This window comes from Musca autumnalis, unplaced genomic scaffold, assembly GCF_047663935.1.
Source record: "Musca autumnalis isolate F117 unplaced genomic scaffold, ASM4766393v1 scaffold_5, whole genome shotgun sequence".
NCBI lineage: Eukaryota > Metazoa > Arthropoda > Insecta > Diptera > Muscidae > Musca > Musca autumnalis.
The window spans coordinates 150,021,954-150,040,225 of record NW_027412088.1 but is presented as its reverse complement, the minus strand read 5'-3'; the positions used below and the strand labels follow the sequence as shown (position 1 = coordinate 150,040,225).

General features: G+C 35.1%; 1 long non-coding RNA gene across 2 annotated transcripts in view; it reads left to right on the top strand.

Annotated features, from left to right (window-relative positions):
• LOC141406731 (uncharacterized) overlaps positions 1-18,272 on the top strand; it is a 470,067-nt gene that overhangs the window by 389,349 nt on the left and 62,446 nt on the right. For both annotated transcript variants that reach the window (XR_012413497.1, XR_012413496.1), the window contains exon 10: positions 11,670-11,717. This is a non-coding gene — a long non-coding RNA (uncharacterized lncRNA). The remainder of the gene's footprint in view (positions 1-11,669; positions 11,718-18,272) is intronic.

The following is an 18,272-nucleotide window of genomic DNA, read 5'->3' as shown; positions in this document are numbered from 1 at the left end:
CAGCCTGGGCACTTTGCTGAATATCTTCTATCTGCTGCTACCAACTACCGTGTTTTTTAGTGCTATGAAGTCTATCCGCCTCATTCCGTCGTCAGATGCTACATGGAGACTAAATTTTCCGACTAGATCGAAAAGATGTTCTCCTTTCCAATTTTGGCATAAAATCGCCTAGAATAATTGTAATGTTCGTAAAATATCAGCCAGTTTCACTATGTCGAAAGAAAATGAAAACGAAATTTTGTAGTTTTTTAAAGCAAACACAAAGTCAATATTGCCATGAAAACCAAAATTTAGGTGTTTTTCGTTCGCAATCATTTTCTTTCGACATAGTGAAACAGGCCCCAAATCTTTGGTCTGCTCGTCCTTGTCTTCGTTGGGGCGCAAATAAGACTGATATTGAAAAAAATTAGCTTTTATTCGAATTGCGGCAAGACTTTTATATACCGGGCTGAAGCTGGAGACTAGATGTTTTAACCTCTGACTAACTATAAATCCGCAAGCAAATTCGTGCTTTATATCACAATAGCTATAATACAGTGCGTCATCTTGATGTGTTGTTGTGACGCCTTTCCCAATCCATCGTATTTTCTGTATGGCAGTGATATCGTTCTTGTACTTTGCAAGTACATCTGCCAGTGCGTAAACTACACCTTCTTTATAAAGAGTCCGAACATTCCAGGTGTATATTCTCAGATCATGGTACTTAAAATGTTTGCGTAGGTCATCAACTTTAGAAGGATTTGTTTTCCTTTTGCTTCGTTTTTTTTTCACCGTAGGATGTTTTTTTGGAGGAATTGTTTACCGCTTATGGGCTAGAAAATATTCTTTATAAACAGTTTAAAGCTGGTTGTAGGCTTGAAAATATTGTTCATTAATCCACGCCTTTGAAGCTGGTTATAGGCTTGAATATATTGTTCGTTTATGAACACACCTTTGAATCTGGTTATAGGCTTGAAAACATTGTTTAGAAATCCGCGGCTTTGGAGCTGGTTATAGGCTTGCAAATATTCCTTATAAATCCACGCTTGTGGAGCTGTTTGTAGACTAGAAAATATTCTTTATAAATCCACGCTTGTGGAGCTGTTTGTAGACTAGAAAATATTCTTTATAAATCCACGCATATATAGCTGTTCATAGGCATGAAAATATCTTCACAAATCCGCGCTTTCTTTAAAAAAAACTTAAAGTTAAAAAAACAAAAACTTTAAAAAATCTACGCTTTTGGAGCTGGTTATGGGTTTGCAAATATTCTTAGAAAAATGTTCAACTCTCCCAAACATGCTATAGACTCCCAACATCTCTAGTAATCACGCCACTACATAACGATGGTAAATTTCTTTCAAAAACTTTCCTCCCAACCAAATATCTAATTGCGTATGTCTTAATGGACGTAATGGTACTGTATAAGAGTCAGAGATAGCGGGTGAACAAGTGCATAAATTTTATTTTTCTATTTAATTTTCTTTTTTTTCTCTCTGTTATAGTTTCAAGTTATGCCAGTTGACTAGTTTTACAGCAAGTTTTCGCCCAGTTATTGAAGCAAGAGTAACAACATTGCATTCCGTTGCAGTTCGTATATTAACACTTATCGTGACACTTTACAATTTGTTGTTGCAGTTGTGTTCTTTTGTTGTACTTCTTCTTGTTGAATCTTAGTTTTCAAGAAATTCTTTCTTTTGTTTCAAAGTTTATGAATGGGACAATAATTAAAGAATCGTTGTCATGCCACCACCTCATGGGGGTTTTATGTTGTTGGAACAAAAGTTTATGATGCTTCTGCCAGATATTTGCAAATTTATGGACAGTTTTTCTAATATTGTAATTTTATGTTTTAAATTAAAAATACTTAATAAGTAGTTTAAAGTTAAGTTTATGTACATAAAATATGTAGGTAATTTATGGAAACTTAGCCTCCGTTACCAATTTTGCTGAGTGATATATGTTTGTACATATTTGTAATTAAGTATTCAAATAAATGTTCATATCCATGTGTGCCCAAAGAGGATAAGAAACTTAGTTATATGTTTGACTATGATAATTATGTGATTCTACTACATATGTATACATGTGTATTGAACTATACATATGTGTGTATTTGTGTACACATACATCTCCTTTGATTTTCAAACTTACAAAACATTCCTGTTAAACTTATTGACACTGTGTCACTCTCCATAGAGAATGCATGCAAATGAATCTCAACTACTCCTAAATGTATGCTATAGTTTTCATTGAAATTCAAATAATTTATAAGGAAAATAAAATATATGCACATCCTTTAAGCAATGGAAAGAGAAATTTAGTATAACACGAATTCCTTTCCCATAAACAAAGTCGATAGGGGGCACTGGATTAGAATTCCTATAACAACTTACATATGTTTTTGTAACTACACCATTTATGACCAATCCCAACTTTTTCTCCTCTTGACATTGTCAAGAAATTCCCTTAGATGCGTTAATAAATAGTTACTGGCACTCTGAGTGAATGTGTCATTTTCAAATGTTTTACTAGAATCGAAAAAGTATTTTCCATATATGCCATGGACACAAGCATGTATACAATCTTCCTTCCATATTGATATGTGTGTGTGTGGACTCTGTGTGTTCGTTCCAAAGGATATTCATTCTTCTATTATATTCCCTTCACTAGCAGACATACCACCACACATTTTGAATATTTAAGTGCGTATGAATGTCTGTTTTTGAGTCGTTTATTTGGTTATAGTCTTTGTCTATGGGTTTCCACTCAATATGTTGGACTGCTTCTAACCTCAATCATTCAATGTTTGATTCATTTGCAGTTTAGTTGCATTTTTTGTTGTTTATTTTCTTCACAAAAATGATAGATTTTTTGCTTGGTCGTTAGATATGGGAAGTTTTTTGAAGGTTGTAGACTCATAATACTAGTTGTGTTTACAATGGGATTTTTTTTGGTAGTTAGCAATTTTGGTCAATGCTGACACAGTGGTTTCCGAAGAAAATTTTTATACTTAAACTTAATTTTATACAGCACATTTTTCAAGCCTTTAAACGGCTCCACAAACGCGGATTTATAAAGAATATTTCCATGCTCCATAAGCGTGGATTTATAAAGAATATTTTCAAGCCTATAAACAGCTCCACAAGCGTGGATTTATAAACAATATGTTCAAGCCTACAAAACAGCTCAAAAGGCGTGGATTTATAAACAATATGTTCAAGCCTACAAAACAGCTCAAAAGGCGTGGATTTATAAACAATATGTTCAAGCCTACAAAAGAGCTCCAAAGGCGTGGATTTATAAACAATATGTTCAAGCCTACAAAAGAGCTCCAAAGGCGTGGATTTATAAACAATATGTTCAAGCCTACAAAAGAGCTCCAAAGGCGTGGATTTATAAACAATATGTTCAAGCCTACAAAAGAGCTCCAAAGGCGTGGATTTATAAAGAATATTTTCAAGCCTACAAGCTTAGATTTATAATGAAAATTTTTAAGCCTACAAGCTTGGATTTATAATGAACATTTTCAAGCCTATAACAAGCTCCATTAACATGAATTTATTAAGAATTTTTTCAAGCCTATAACCAGCTCTAAAGTCGTGGATTTATGAAGAATATTTTCACGCCTATAACCAGCTCCAAAGTCATGGATTTATAAAGATTATTTTCAAGCCTATAACCAGCTCTAAAGTCGTGGATTTATGAAGAATATTTTCACGCCTATAACCAGCTCCAAAGTCGTGGATTTATAAAGATTATTTTCAAGCCTATAACCAGCTCCAAAGGCGTGGATTTATAAAGAATATTTTCAAGCCTATAACCAGCTCTAAAGTCGTGGATTTATGAAGAATATTTTCAAGCCTATAACCAGTTCCAAAGGCGCGGATTTATAAAGAATATTTTCAAGCCTATAACAAGCTCCAAAGGCGCGAATTTATAAAGAATATTTTCAAGCCTTTAACCAGCTCCAAAGGCGCGGATTTATAAACAAAATTTTGAAGCCTATAACCAGCTTCAAAGACGTGGGTTTATAAAGGATATTTTCAAGCCTATAACCACCTCCAAAGGCGTGAATTTATAGAGAATATTTTCAAGCCTATAAACAGCTCCACAAGCGTGGATTTATAACGAATATTTTCAAGCCTATAACCACCTCCAAAGGCGTGAATTTATAGAGAATATTTTCAAGCCTATAAACAGCTCCACAAGCGTGGATTTATAACGAATATTTTCAAGCCTATAACCACCTCCAAAGGCGTGAATTTATAGAGAATATTTTCAAGCCTATAAACAGCTCCACAAGCGTGGATTTATATAGACTATTTTCAAGCTTATAACTATAGACATAGTTGTTGAGTTGGCAGCCTGAGGACAAATTGAAGTTACAGTTGAAGATGAGTTTGCGGATACAGAGAGGTATTGAATTTTTACGTACGGCTTGTAATGTTTGTCTGTACCTCTTGGCCTTCCTATTGAGAACTTCATTATGACCCTTCATCGAAATCCTCCCTTTCTTGTCTGGTGTTCCCAATGATCTTCTCTAGCCAAATGGCAGGTGCCTTTATAGTTACAACCTCAGCCACTGTAAACCACTCCGTATGAGTACCCACAATATATTCCACTCCATTACCCTAGAAAGGAAATCCAAATAGCAATCACATAACGAAAACACAAACATACGTAAGCCATCAAACAGAACCCCTCTGGTTGTAGTTGTTTTCACACATTTGTGTGGTTAGTATTTCGTTTTGACCACGTTAGCAAAAAAAAAAAAAAAAAAAAAAAACATACCTACATACATACACCAGAAAAAAGAAACACAAAGCGTCTATTGCTGGCTTACAAATAGAACAGAAAAAAACAACAACAAACTATTTCAAATACAACACACAAAGTTGAAAGGTAACCAAATATTGATTTATATATGTCACTGATTTCAATAGGGTCTGAAGGGGTGGGAAGTGGGCCTCTCTGTAAACACTATTTTATAGGATTTTTTTTTTGCTTGGTTCTGCATATCTTTGACTTCATATGTCATTATTTGAATAACTTTTCAGGCAATGGCAAATGTGTCAAAAAAAAAACACAACAACAACGACAACCAAATGTATGATAATAAATTACACACCAACACAAAACCCTAAACTGAGATTTAGAAAAATTTATAGAAACATTTTGAAGCCTTAAAGCATTTTTATGACAATTTTATGGCATTGTTGAGTTGATGGTGTTGTCTACCGTTTTTGTTTTTTTTTTTCTCCCCTAGAATAGAGGCACCATAGGGTAGCACTAGTTTTGTGTTGTGTGGATTTTAAATTCCCCCTTCTTCTGTGTGAAATTGTCAACGCGACTGATTTGAATCATTGACACTTGAATTGGAAAACGTTTAGCAAAAAGAGTGACAAAGCGCAGATATCAAAGTGAAATAAATAAGGGTTATAAACGCCAGCAATTTGTGTTCGGAACACTTGAAATGATTTGAGTGTGGTGGTTGGTTGTATTGTTTTAACGATGAACACTCAACACAATTTTGGCGTCGCCGTGTCTGAATGTTTATGTCAGCCTTTTGATCTATTTGTTGGATTTTTTTCTTCTAAATGGGGTGTGAACAGTTTGGCGGGTTGGCCCAATTTATCTGTTGCATTAAAGTTGTATTTGGGTTGTTTAAGGGGCTGTCTTAATATTTCATAAGCAGCACCAGTTTAAATAATCCATCAAAATTTAACTAACTAAGCCTACCTAAGCCTAATCAGATACTAGTAATGTATATGGTAGAAAACTATATTCTTCTAGTGGTAATACCTGCAGATGAAATGCGAATATAACCAATGACATTTGCGCTAGTCAGAACCTCGGAGATTTTATATAGTCCGGAGGCTAAGAAATTTACTGAATTTAAAGGAAAGTAGCTAATGTCTGGACGACATTACAAAACTGGCTTATAGTTACTCAACTGCGATAGATGTTTAATATTCCAATTCATAATTTACGAAAATTGTGTTAAGCTGGTGTTAGTAAACTTATACATATCTCCGCAGAACTCATCTACAGAAACCGCATCTATAGGAGCATGAATAGTTTTTACAAAGACTCCTCAGTGCCAATTATCAGTAACATCCAATATACCGAAAAGGAATAAAAAAAGAAAATTTTCGATATCCGGAGTTGTCTTCCATAAAAGAATAATGTTAAAGTGTTCTTCACAACGTGTTCCAATATGGTCAATTATCCCAATAATGTCGATCAATCTACATAATCAATAGCTAAATGCTATGGTATATTGTAATTAATAGATATAGGGTTGTCTGATCAGGTTTCCGATAAAATCGAAAAAGGAGCGCTAAACTAAGATTATATGGATTTTAAGCATCTAGAAACCGTACCCAAAAAAAATCTGAGATACATTGTTGCAGAAAATTTCGAAGCTGAAAAGTATCATCTTGTGGTATTTTAATTCCGATTCTTGGAAAAAGGAGGAAAAGGTCATTGAAGGAAGTGAGCTGAAAGGTCGAATGGTCTACCGCAAGAACAAAATCACGTCATAACTTGAAACTTCCACTCACGGCGGAGAAATAACAAAATAAGTTTTGGAAGTTTTAGGCGTTTCTGGGGTAGGCATCCATGATTAATTTCATTCGGAAAGATTTTTATCTCTAACGTTGTGGCCACAACCTTCAAAATGCCCCAAATAAAGAATAAAGACCAAATTTCAGCCATTTCAGTGGATTATTGTGGCCACAACCTTCAAAACACCGAAAATCTGGAGGTACCGTTCTATGGGGGCTATATGAAGGCGTGGACCTATACCGACAAAATTCTGGGGGATAGTTGTATACCCCCAACGAAGACAAAATACCAAAATACCATTTCGGTTTGATAATGAAGCTAAAGCCTTCAAAATACCGAAAATCGGATGGTACCGTTCCATGGGGTTATATCAAAACGTGGACAGTTATAGCCCATTTGCAATACCAAACATCCTACCAAATCTCTATCTTAACAATTGAGAACTGTATCTTGATTTCAACAGACGGGCGGACGAACATGGTTATATCGACTTAGAATTTTACCCTGACCAAAAATATATATACTTTATAGTATCTCCGATGAATATTCCGATTTGTTACAAACGAAATGACAAATTTTATTATACCCTCCATATTATGGTGGAGGATATAATAAAAGAAATGGAAAAAATGTAAAACATCTGAAAATTATGAAATCATGATATTGGTGGCGATCAGTAAAATTTTGCAAGACTGTCAGTTCGTTTTGAAAAAACATTACTCTCTGCAACAGAAAGTAATGATGAAGTTTAAGTCATTGGGGCAATACTCCAGACTGAAAAACAATCAAATATCAAAAAAATTTATAATTTGTTCCAAAATTAAAAAAATACTCCTTGGGTTTTCATAAAACTCATATAACTCTTATAATAACACATATACATATATAAAAACATTCATTTGTGTAAAAAAGCTATTTCCTAATTCTTGCGACATCGGTGTTCGTACGACGAAACTCTCCACGCTCATTTGCTAGTCCCGTCACCAGTTGGTATGTAGCGATCTGCTGCAGCATGGTTGATCTTCCGGAAAATTCTCACAGCTACCCGAGGATCTGAGGGAATGGCCAGTTTTCTGAAGCGGCGATTGGTAGATTCTATGAACCTTTTCCAATCAGCTTTTCCATTGTTCACAAAAGAACTGCGCTCAGAGGTTTTGAAGTCGTTTGGTCTGTTAACAGAGACGATGATAAGAATATGGTCTGAGCCAAGGGAAATTACGGCTTGCCAGGACACGTTATTTATCAGACCGGGTTACTGCAATAGTGATGTCTGGCGAGCTGTGACAATCTCCTCTTATCCTCTTAGGAGTGTCTTCGTTCATCGTGCAAAATGTGTAACTATCAAATTGCTCGACCAGCTCTGTACCCGTCGGGTTATTTCATAGGACTGAATACCAAAGCTCATGATGAGCATTGAAGCCAAAATTGAACTAATATAAGATATATAACGCAGGGCAAACTATACATCGGCGGTATATGCACATTAAGCAATTCCAAATCGGTAGGCCCACACTTTACTGCAACCCCTATACATTCCATGTATGGAAAACTAGAGTCAAACTCAAGCTAGATAAGTCTGTAGTGGACAGGCTGGTGTATAAGGAAGGCAACTGTGTTTGTAGCTAATTTATTGTTATCTGTCGCTGAGGTAGAACATAATAAGGTTTGAGGCGGATATTCTGACATTTATTATTGTACGAATGTTTCTTTTTTAAAAATTAATTCTATAGCAACATAAGCCAAACTTTAAGCTCCTCTATATTGCGACTACAACCATACCTAGGTTCACGTCCTACATTTTGTAACATATTGCGGCATACTTCCATGCGATACAGGTGTCGATTTTAGTTATTTTTTTACATTTTTAAGTATAAATATTTGCTCAACCATTATTCCATCAATAATATAAAAATATATTTATATATTTTCATGTATGAATATAAAAATATATTTTCATGTATTTATTCATTGATTGTTCTGTGTAACTTTAAATTGATATCACAACAAGAACAACAACAATGCCAACAAAATAATTGAATGGTTTTTTAGTATTTGTGTAATAGATTTATTTGGAATGCAATAAAAATTGGCATTTTGTCGATTACTTATCACAAAAGTACATAAAATAAAAACACAATCAAACAAATATGGACATCCTAGCATTCAAACACACACACACACTCTCTCACCAACTAACACTTATGTAAAAATATTTACATAAAACTTTGATAGGTTTGTGTTAGAATAACATCGGAACATTGATTTAATTTATTTAATAGATTTCCAATCATGTCTGATGTACAACAGCAGTAGCAGCAGCAGCAACAACAACATCAGCAATTGAACAAAGGATAGATGGACAACTCAAAAACTTATTGCCAGATCAATTTGAATTTATTTTGTTGACATATAAAAATTTAATCTATCTTTGAAATATATTTTGTAATGGCTATCAAAGTTGATGTTGATGATGACAAGGGATGAGGAGGGCATGAAATGGGTAGTTTAAACGGATGTAAAATAATTCAATTTTGGAATCTTTGCAAAGCTAAACTAAGAATGTTAACGTTTTGAATATTATTCTATTAAAAAGAGTTAAAGAAATTTTATAGTTTGGACGAGTTCGGTTAGCGTTTATATAAAGGAAATATTCGGGTGGCGAACACGGGTACTCACTTTACGTTAAAATCTACTATTCTAAATTCTGTAAAAAATTCGACCAAATCGGAGTTTATTACAGTTGTAGACGAACACATCGCCACGTCTACATAATAAAAGTTCTGCCCTTGTAATTTTTGTTTTACTTTCACAAACTTATTATTTTTAATTTTGACAATACTGCGTTACTTTATTTATATATTTCAACAACTTTCCAACAATTGTTTTGTTAATCCTATGACCTGGTCAAAGTGACACAAAGTCATTAACAAAGTGACTTCTTGTTCGTTAACATTTTGGCTAAATTGTGCCCTCCAACACCTGGCCAACCACTCGCGGACATTCATCAAACCACTGCAACCAGGTGAACCGGGTGGTGGTACTGCAATTACTTTATCTTTCGCAAGAACACTCAATGACGGCAACAGCTAAAGGCCACAACTGACATTTATTTTCAATCCTTTTCGTTCTTTTTTTGTTCTTCTTTGTATTTCCCCCAAAGGGGTCCCTTGTAATGGAATGGAATTTTTGGCATACATTTTGAAAGCATGTCAAAAGCACATGAGTTTTTAGAAGGGCTGGACGGTCATTCATTCAATTTTTTTTTTCTTTTTGTTAGAGAAAAGCCATAATTTATTCCCTTTGTGACTTCCGAATTGAACTCCAATTTATGGGAATATTTTTTTCTTTTTGTTTTATTGTTTGTTTGACGCCAATGGTTAGAGCAAAGTGTTGGCAAGTGTCACAAATGATTTGTTGGAATTTTAGAAATTTTACCAAAAAGTTATGTTCCGCTATTTGCAGACTTAGTTGAAAATTTTGCATTCTAATGCATTCAAGTTAGAAGTGGCATTAAAGGGTCGGAGGAGGATACAGAAATAATATGTCATAAAAGGGAATGAAATTAAGAGGATTTGTGAAATGTATTTTAGAGAAGGAATATGAGTTTTAATCCAAAGCAAATGGTTGGAAAACATGGTAGCATGGTATGGATGCATTTGCTTCCTATTTCATAACCAAGAATGCTGGTAAATGTAGCCGAAAACATATATTCAACTAACTCTGCGCATCGTCATGACTTTAAAATTGATGCTTCGACATTCAGGTTTATAATAATGCTTAGAAATTCATAGAATTTTTTTTTTTGGCGATTCCAAGGTATTTTCCCATCCGAATTTAGATAACCTAAATATTTTAATAATGGGAAACTACCATTTTGTTTTTGGGAAACTTTCCTGAAATAATTTTAGTATTATGTTCGAAACGCAGCAAAGTAAAGTCATTTGAGTTTTTCGGCTGCAAAAATCGTACCTATGAACTAATAGATATATTTCCTAACAAATGAGTGCTAGGAAGGGTGCTTGTTTGGAAATATCAATCAATTTTATCGTAAATAAAAAGATATTTTATTTTAATCAATTTTAGATTTTTTTTAATTTTATTTCAATTTTTATACCCTACACCACTATGTGGGGAGGGTATTATAAGTTGGTTTTGGTCAAAAAGTTTGTAACGCATCGAAATAATGGTCGTAGACCCATACTTATATCTGTGTCCGTCCGTCAGTCCGTCCGTCTGTCCATCTAAACCTTGTAATCACGCTACAGGTCGTAATTTTGATCGGATCGTCACGAAATTTTGGATGTTGGGTCCCGGAGGGGAATATTTAGGGGTCGGAATGGGCAAAAAAACTTAGGTGGATAAAAAGACAACGTTTTTTTCCAAAGCGAATATCTCAGCTTTTATACGGGGTATACCAAAAGCAAAACCTGACAATAAAAGTAGAAAATATCACCTTTCTAATGATGTAAAGTAGGTTCTCGTAGATGATCAAACAACGAAGATATAACAATAGTCGCTAATAAAACCCAAATTTTAATTTTTGCGATTGTAATTATAATGACGATTATCACAGCTTTGGTTGGGAACTTTCCAAAAGCAACGCCTGGCTATGAAAGTAGAAGATCCCTGATTTACACGAAATTTTGAGGGTTAATGGGGGTCACACAGTCGGATAATATTTAGGTCGTAATGGGCAAAAAACTTATTTGGAGAAAAAGACAAAAGCTTATGAACAGGGGTAGTGGTGTAGGGTATCACATAGTCGGCCCCGACCCGACTATAGCCTTGGCTCACTTGTTTATTTATTATGTATGGTATGGTAATATAGGTCCACGTTTTGGTAAATTTCCCTATAAAAAATTATTAATTTAAGTACACGCTGTGGGGAAGTGCCTCTGAAAAATGGGCCAATAGATCGGCTTCTTGAAAAAGCCCACATGTAAGAGCACCGTCCCATTTAAGGTATATATTTTAACGATTTTTTTATCAAAATTTTCCAACTGCATTTGTTATTTCATCCTTAGTAATTGAAGTATTGAAGGGCAATATATTTTTTTATATTTATTCTACTTATTGTTTCAAAGCTTTTTTCACATTAAGTGTTTTTTCTTCTATTGCAGATTTTGCCTATTATTTAAGAAATGCTGAGGACACTGCAGTAATAAAAGGTAAAATTTGATGTTGATACTATTGTCCATAAAATATTGTTTTACAGAAAAATGTTATGATAAACTATGATATAGTCGGGACGGGTCCGCCAACATAAAGGTTTTTAAATTGGGTTAGCTCAATAAAATTCTAATGATATAGTCGGGACGGGTCCGTCCACATAAAGGTTTTAAAATTGGGTTAGCTCAATAAAATTCTAATAATTGCAAACTGCAAATTAAACATCTTTTTCCATATCACTGGTATTTGACCACTTTTGGTAACACAATTGAGACCAATTTAAAGCTCAGAAAGTCTTCTTTAATATTGTTGTTGTTGCAGCAACTCAAATATACATATTTTTTCCGCTAACTGGTTCAGGTTCCCCTGTGTCCAGATTCAAAAATTCCATAACCTGGGCTGGCAGCGTCCATAAAGGATCTGAAGACATGCGAGTGGATTTAGTTGGGTTTACTAGATGTCCTCAAAGTTTTCTAATAAGTCAAGCTCCACTAACACTGCTCTACCGCACAGTTTGTTCTGATTGAATCTTCGACTAATATGTGTGGAGATGCCTTGCAGCACTGCTGCTTACGGAACACACTCTGCACGGTGCGCCTTAACAATATTTAAAAGTAAAGTGATTTCAATCACGTTGGAGTTGAGCTTAATGATCGAAAATTTTATTGCAAGTGAAAAAGTAAATCCGACGATTCGAACCCGTAAACCACCAATTTATGTGAATAATTTCGCTGTTAGTAGGCAGCTCATCAAACATATCGGCTGTGGGAGTGGCTTCTTTGTCATCGAAATTTTACTTCTCGAATGCAATATATTTGTCCGTTCAATTTTGTAAGACTTTCACGACAAACACTTTTTAGCGTAGCCTTGGAAGTTATGAGTTTAGCTTTGAACGCTAACACATCGTGACAACACCTTCATATGTTTTCGAGTCTGGTCTCAGTCGGTTTTTTTATTTTGCTTTCACCTGGGAAGTTTTTGCTTCTTACATTCCATGTGCGGGTCATTAGAGCCAGGCTCAATATTGAAAGCTTGAGTTTCTCCATATGATGAAGGTTTTAAAATTTAAAATTTATTTTTGTTATTTCTCCTTTACGGAATATATGAAATAAAGTCTGTCTGGTTACTTTTCCAGCAAGCATTGTCCAGCAAGAACATTATCAGAGAGTAAAGAGTTTTTATTCTCTTTTGCAAGACAATTGTAAAAAGGAAAAAGACACCTTCCCAGCAAAAATCAGCAAGCAATCAGCTGCCTTGCCAAAACAGAACAATTCGTCCGCCCATGAAGGAACCAAAGAAAGCAAAAATGTTGTATTTTATTAAAAATAACAAAAAATGGATTTTTCTTCAATTTTGCAACTTTGTTATACAAAACAAAAAAACAAAAAGAATACAATTAGACTTGCTATTTCCGCAATAAAATTGTTTTTAATTTTCACAAACAAACATATCGTCTGCTCCGTCGGAAAAGGTCGTAAGTCCCTCTCAATAAATTTTTCAGGAGAAAGAAAAAACATTCCAGCGCTTTCTGTATTAAAGATTTTATTATGGTGGTAAAGGCAGTATTTTTCGTTTATTTATTCCGCTTCAATACCTGTACTTTGTTTGATAAAATTCCGTCGCGTTTGGGGGATAATTGGATGTCTTTGGACTTACGACCTTTTCCTTGTACAGTTTTGTATTTTTAAAGGGACTTACGACCTTTTCCTACAATTTACGGACGTTTTTAAAATAAAATATTTATACTTTACAAAACAATGTGGAAATTCGTCCAATATTCGTGTAACATCGCGAAGTATTCGTCGTAGACCCCCACCCCTTGCTATTTTTTCATATCTTGACGTGATAAAGCGATCTAGCTATGTGTGTCCGTCCATTCATTAACAATTGTAATAAAACTCCAGGCCTCAAGTTTGGAACGATCGTCACGAAATTTTGTGGAGAGGTCGGGTTCCGACCAAAAGGTGAAATGGACCGAAAGGTGTGAAATGGACCAAACCCGACTTTGTAGCTGTCCTGTAGATCGCAGTAATATTTCAATCGGCGCGAAATTTTAAGAATGAATTGAATTTAAGACAAAGAAGAAGCTTGCAATTTAACATGGTGGTGAGATAATTATTAGCGGGTTTAATGGACCAAAACTTTTGGGTGAAATCTTATACATATATAAAAGACAATGTGTGTATGTTTGTATGTTCCGCAAAGCTGACGGCTGAACCGATTTTTTTGAAAACTTCAGAGAATGTGCAAGGAACAACCGAGGTGAAAATAGGCTTTTTATTTTTTGAATTTCGAAGGGGCGGGGGCTGGCCCTATTTAAAAAAAAAAAAAACGCTTTTTTGCAAAAGTAATGAAAGTATCGGTCGGAAAATTAATATGCGAGGCAACGGTTGTTGAATCTCCGACCCTAAGTACTTATTCCATGTAATTTTCAGATCATGCACAGGGATGTCTCTTGGTTGAAGTAGGCTATATATTTTGTTTAATTTCGGACGAGAGTGCCCCATTTTTTAAATGCGCTATATATATAAAACTTACGAACGATTACGTTTCCCCAATCCTGTGTACATATTTTAGCAATAAGACCCCACCACTCATACTTTCTCAAATATGCTACAAATCAATGGAAATACCAGATGTTATGCATAAAGAAGCTTTGGTCTTATTAGAAAGCAAGTGTTTATAGTTTCATCAGGTATATAATATACATTATATAAAGGTGGACATTCGGCATACCTCAAGTCATCAGTTATTTGGCGGTATGTTAAAATTGCATATCGACACCAACATTTCTGAAGATTTTTATACACTCCACCATAATATGGAGGGTATAATTAAATTTGTCATTCAGTTTGTAACATATCGACATATTCAGCGGAGACCCTATAAATTATATATATTCTTGATCAGAGCAAAATTCTAAGTCGGTATAACCATGACGACTGTCCGTCCACAGCTCCATTTTTTTAAGATAGATCTTCGTGATTTGGTGTAGCCCCCATAGAACGGTATTTTCAAGGATTTAGCAAATGGTTGAAATTTAGTATTTAGTCTTCGTTGCGGGTATACAACTTTCCTCTAGAATGTTGTCTGTATAGGTCCACGCCTTCATATAGCCCCCATAGAACGGTACCTCCCGATTTCCGGTATTTTGAAGGTGTGGCCTCAATATTCCTCCGAAATGGCTGAAATTTGGTATTTATTCTTCGTTTGGGGTATAAAACTTTCTCCCATAAATTTGTCTATATAGGTCCACGCCTTCATATAGCCCCATAGAACGGTGCCTCCCGAATTTCGGCATTTTGAAGGTTAGCCACATTGTTTTACCGAAATTGCTCAGATTTGGAATTTAGTCTACTTCATAAACGAAAGGAAACTAATTGGTGGAGGGTATAACAAGTTCGGCCTGGCCGAATTTAACGACGTTCTCTTCTTATTGATGGTCACTTGCATATCCCAACTAATTTGTGATGCAAAAAATATAATTGACATAAGAAAAGGTAACATAAACTGTTTCAAGGGCCAGCAACGTGGACCGGTTCGGCTAATATTTAATATAAAACATGACACGTTGTACTTACCACCTTGTATTTTTTTGCTTTACGACCTTTTCCTTCAATTAAATTTCATTATTAATTCCGTTAATGTACGTGGTTTCTTAGCTACATTGTAATCCCAAATAGTGTCCTTTTTTGTCTTCCCAATTATTTCTGCCCCAACTCTCCGCATCTTTTGTTTTTGTCCGCAAACCATGTAGAATCTTCAGCATGTAATGTCTTCCTTCATTAGGAAGTTTATCAACAGAGCTTTCTGAATCACTGTTAAAACCATGGGGTACTAGACCCATGACATCATCGTCTAATTCCATTCCAAATTCATAATGTTCTTTGTTAGCAAAAACCATGATGTGTTCTTAATTTTATAACATTTCAATTAATTATTATTTTAGAATCATTTGATAATATAAACATTGCACTTACCCGTCCGTAAGAAGGTATTTCTTTATTGAATTCAGAATACAAACTAATCTCGTTATGTGAATAAATGTCCCTAGAGAAACCACAAATTACCAGTTGATAAAGTTAAGTAAGATATACGACATTAAAAACAGTAAAAATTTAGATTTTTTTTTTACAAATTTTTCAATATATGAGGTATTTGAACACATACAGCACCCCAATTTGTATCAATGAATAGGCCAAACGTCCATCTTTCATAATCAGTTCGCTTATAGGGGAAAATAGATTTCAAATGTAAATTTTCGTTGCAATATAGAAATTATCACATTTTTGTTCAAAAGTTTAGTCCACAGGCTCCGCCAAAGGTGTAGGCTAGTTCTTTACATTGTACCCCAACCATGGATGACGTTAAACATAATATCTGAACTACATTAGCTGTAGTATTCTTTTAAAGTATACATTTTCCTGTGGACTTACGACCTTTTCGTACTTAAATTTGTACGTTTTGTGGACTTACGACCTTTTCCGACAAGGGCAAAACATATAGAAAAACGCGACATGCTACCATTTTCTTTGTATCATACGACGTGTTTTGACTTGTACTATCATCCTGTAACAAAAACGCGATTTCCAAAAAAAGTGGACTTACGACCTTTTCCGACGGAGCAGACGATATGTAAATCAACGAAAAATTAAAAAAGAACTGTCAAAATGTCTCTCTCGAATCTCTCTTTCTGACTTTTTGTGTTAACAGACGACTTCCAGCAACAATTGGTGCAGATTCCCAGCAAAATTTTATGGAAGTGGTTCCATGAGATGCCATGATTTCACTGGATCTTTTGCATTGGTTCAAATGAAGTCGTGAAAGATCCGATCTTTTCATCAGCATCTGAACCCATTCGAAGGAAGTCGTGAAAGATCCGATCGTTTCATCAGCATTTAAACCAATTCAAAGGAAGTCGTGATAGATCCGATCTTTTCCTTAGCATTTGAATCCATTCCATCGATCCAATAGAGATGAATTTTGTGTTTTTATTTTTACACATGTATATATTCTTTTATTTATCTAAATATGTACGTTTAAAGCAATGTAAGATTTATTATGCTAGGAAGTCCCAATCATTGAGCTAAAAGTAGAGTCGGACTGCACTCTTTGGTACTAGTCGTGTTCCTTTACGTGCCTGAGATTACCAGTTTTTACCCGCAAAGTGTTTCCTTACTTTTAAAAGCATACAATTTATATGAGAGCAGTTCACAACTTTTACCATTTTTGCAACAATTACCATTTTTAAAAGTAAAGGAACAGACCAATTATAAAAGTTCCTTGAATGCTCTAGAGAACCCTGCTCAACAAGTCGATTTGTAGATCCCTACAAAACAACAAACATTTCCAAAACGTTGTAAAATAAAATTCACGAAATAGTAATCTGCAGTTGGAGTCAATGTCGAAATCTGCACTGTACTGATGGGAAGTAAAATCATTTTGTAGGATGAATCAAAACCTGTTGCGGAGGAAGTAAACTCTGTTGCGAGCAGCGGCGGTGCTTAGACTGCAACAGCTGGGACGGCTGGTTGTCAAGTTTCTCACTTAAATTTACAACCTGTCGCTTGCCAAACACATCGTTTCCGAAGTCTGGAAAATAGGCCAGCTACTAAAGCCCGAAAAGGATGCCAGCAAAGGAAAATCTTTCAAACCGATTTCGCTTTTGACCCTTGTGGCTATAGTTCTTCCAGCATCAGAAATAACTTTCCAGTTGCCGATCAATAGCATAGGATCCGTAAGCAGCACAACAACTGCGCTGAAGGCCATCTCCTTATTAGCCGAGGACTCACTCAGAGCAAGCCGTGCGATAGAACAGTGATAGTGACACTTGATTTAGCAAAGCCCTTTGATATTGTCAAGCACCCACGTTGTTTGATGTCATCGAGCAGACTACGCACCGATGATGATAAATAAATTATAGTTATTTCATTAATTCCTTTGAATTAATAAAATAAAAAAATGAAAATCATTTTTCAATACAGTATTTTCCATTTTCCGAACAAGACGTGAAAATTACATGCTAAAGGGTTGGTGAAAATGACATGCCAAAGATTAGTGAAAATGCTATTCTTGGGAATTGGTTAAGATGGCATGCCAAAGGATTGGTATAGATGCCATGCCAAAGAATTGTTGAAGATGCCATTCCATCGAGTTAGTAAAGATGACATGCTTAGGATCTGAAAATGAATTGCATCTTTTGGGGGTCACGCTCTTGTAAAAAGAATGAGTGAAGATGCTGAAAAAATTACATTCCATTTCACTTGCACCCATTCTTGAATAGCATCTTTGGCATCGAACATTTTGCTGGGTTGTTACAAATTTTAGGGTAACCAGACAGACCTATAATAAATGGCCGTCATAAAACGTGACGTATTATTAACGACATTACTAATACGCCCAAAGCACTGATCAATTTGTATCGACAGAATCTAGACCAGCAAAGCTTGCCCATGTATGTACGTTAACGTAACTACAAAGACGTATGCAATATACGTCTGAAATGTATGTCAGATACGTCATAACTTTCGACAGACCATCTATGGCTCACATGA